This window comes from Cherax quadricarinatus, chromosome 62, assembly GCF_038502225.1.
Source record: "Cherax quadricarinatus isolate ZL_2023a chromosome 62, ASM3850222v1, whole genome shotgun sequence".
NCBI lineage: Eukaryota > Metazoa > Arthropoda > Malacostraca > Decapoda > Parastacidae > Cherax > Cherax quadricarinatus.
Genome location: NC_091353.1, coordinates 7,884,945 through 7,888,254, shown reverse-complemented (window position 1 = coordinate 7,888,254; position 3,310 = coordinate 7,884,945).

The following is a 3,310-nucleotide window of genomic DNA, read 5'->3' as shown; positions in this document are numbered from 1 at the left end:
AGGATAGTGCCAGGATAGTGCTAGGATAGTGCCACCCCCCTCCTCCAGAATTCACTGAGCCAGGCCAAACACAGTTCCCTTATTTTAACATAATCGCCAAACACGCAGTCGTTTTTCAGCTTGTAACAGCGGCTGGGGAGCTGCATTAGAAGGCCAGGACTCAAACACCATCAACTGCTGCTCTCTGATCGGCAGACAACCTCCAGTAATACCACAATATCTTCAGTTGATCTCTGTATTGAAATGGGAGAAGAGGGAACAACTCTGGTTAGTTACTTGTCTTCGATATAAAGACACCAGGTGTTGCACGGGTGGCTGACTTCTAAACCTCCAGAGATACTTTCATTCAGCATGTTTCACCCCAAGGGTTTCACCCTGGGGTCACTCGATGTCTCACCCGTGGGTCACCTGACATGACCTTGCAGGGTTCACCTTCCATCGGGTGTGACGACCCAGTCACCCTAACCCTAGATTTTGATACCCAATTGAAGTCTTTATGACGCACCGCGTATCTATGAGATTATATGTGTACCAGGAGCAGCACTATTGTTGATGGTATTGTTAGCAGAAGCAGTAGTAGTAGTAGTAGTAGTAGTAGTAGTAGTAGAAGTAGTAGTAGTAGTAGTAGTAGTCTTAGTTGCACTAGTGCTATTAATAAAACCAATGTTCCCTCTCCGCTGTCAACACGACCAGTAAAGTTAAACCGGCAGCCACTACCACGTAACTGACAGAGGCGTGGTATGTAGTTAGGTTTTTATGTAACTACGCAATTACAAGATAAATTACCCCCTGAACTAAACCATACACTACCTACTACTTCACCATAGATTAAGTTGTTAGCAGCAAAAAATGTATCGAAGGCCTATTAAGGTTCAAAATAGGATATAAATGTCTAGGCCTAAGATGATGTATGTCCTCAGTCAAGAGATTATATACGCAAGCAAGACCTGGTCTTCAAGACCACATAAGACCTGGTCTTGTAGACCATGCCAGACCTGGTCATCAAGGCTACACCAGACCTGGTCTTCAAGGTTACACCAGACCTGATCATCAAGGCTACACCAGACCTGATCATCAAGGCTACACCAGACCTGATCATCAAGGCTACACCAGACCTGGTCATCAAGGCTACACCAGACCTGGTCTTCAAGGATACACCAGACCTGGTCATCAAGGCTACACCAGACCTGATCATCAAGGCTACACCAGACCTGGTCATCAAGGCTGCACCAGACCTGATCATCAAGGCTACACCAGACCTGGTCATCAAGGCTACACCAGACCTGATCATCAAGGCTACACCAGACCTGGTCTTCAAGGCTACACCAGACCTGGTCATCAAGGCTATACCAGACCTGGTCTTCAAGGATACACCAGACCTGGTCTTCAAGGATAAACCAGACCTGATCATCAAGGCTACACCAGACCTGGTCATCAAGGCTGCACCAGACCTGTTCTTCAAGGCTACACCAGACCTGGTCATCAAGGCTACACCAGACCTGATCATCAAGGCTACATCAGACCTGGTCTTCAAGGCTACACCAGACCTGGTCATCAAGGCTACACCAGACCTGGTCTTCAAGGCTACACCAGACCTGGTCATCAAGGCTACACCAGACCTGATCATCAAGGCTACACCAGACCTGGTCATCAAGGCTACACCAGACCTGGTCTTCAAGGCTACACCAGACCTGGTCATCAAAGCTACACCAGACTTAATCATCAAGGCTACACCAGACCTGATCATCAAGGCTACACCAGACCTGGTCTTCAAGGCTACACCAGACCTGGTCTTCAAGGCTACACCAGACCTGATCATCAAAGCTACACCAGACCTGGTCATCAAGGCTACACCAGACCTGGTCATCAAGGCTACACCAGACCTGGTCTTCAAGGCTACACCAGACCTGGTCTTCAAGGCTACACCAGACCTGGTCTTCAAGGCTACACCAGACCTGATCATCAAGGCTACACCAGACCTGGTCATCAAGGCTACACCAGACCTGATCATCAAGGCTACACCAGACCTGGTCATCAAGGCTACACCAGACTTGATCATCAAGGCTACACCAGACCTGATCATCAAGGCTACACCAGACCTGGTCTTCAAGGCTACACCAGACCTGATCATCAAGGCTACACCAGACCTGGTCATCAAGGCTACACCAGACCTGGTCATCAAGGCTACACCAGACCTGGTCATCAAGGCTACACCAGACCTGGTCTTCAAGGCTACACCAGACCTGGTCATCAAGGCTACACCAGACCTGGTCATCAAGGCTACACCAGACCTGGTCTTCATGGCTACACCAAACCTGGTCAAGGCTACACCAGACCTGGTCATCAAGGCTACACCAGACCTGGTCATCAAGGCTACACCAGACCTGGTCTTCAAGGCTACACCAGACCTGATCATCAAGGATACACCAGACCTGATCATCAAGGCTACACCAGACCTGGTCTTCAAGGCTACACCAGACCTGGTCTTCAAGGCTACACCAGACCTGGTCATCAAGGCTACACCAGACCTGGTCTTCAAGGCTACACCAGACCTGGTCATCAAGGCTACACCAGACCTGATCATCAAGGCTACGCCAGACCTGGTCTTCAAGGCTACACAAGACCTGGTCTTCAAGGCTACACCAGACCTGGTCTTCAAGGCTACACCAGACCTGGTCATCAAGGCTACACCAGACCTGGTCATCAAGGCTTCACCAGACCTGGTCATCAAGGCTACACCAGACCTGGTCTTCAAGGCTACACCAGACCTGGTCATCAAGGCTACACCAGACCTGATCATCAAGGCTACACCAGACCTTGTCTTCAAGGCTACACCAGACCTGGTCTTCAAGGCTACACCAGACCTGGTCTTCAAGGCTACACCAGACCTGGTCATCAAGGCTACACCAGACCTGGTCATCAAGGCTTCACCAGACCTGATCATCAAGGCTACACCAGACCTGGTCATCAAGGCTACACCAGACCTGATCATCAAGGCTACACCAGACCTGGTCTTCAAGGCTACACCAGACCTGGTTATCAAGGCTACACCAGACCTGATCATCAAGGCTACACCAGACCTGATCATCAAGGCTACACCAGACCTGGTCATCAAGGCTACACCAGACCTGGTCTTCAAGGCTACACCAGACCTGGTCATCAAGGCTACACCAGACCTGGTCTTCAAGGCTACACCAGACCTGGTCATCAAGGCTACACCAGACCTGGTCATCAAGGCTACACCAGACCTGGTCTTCAAGGCTACACCAGACCTGGTCATCAAGGCTACACCAGACCTGGTCATCAAGGC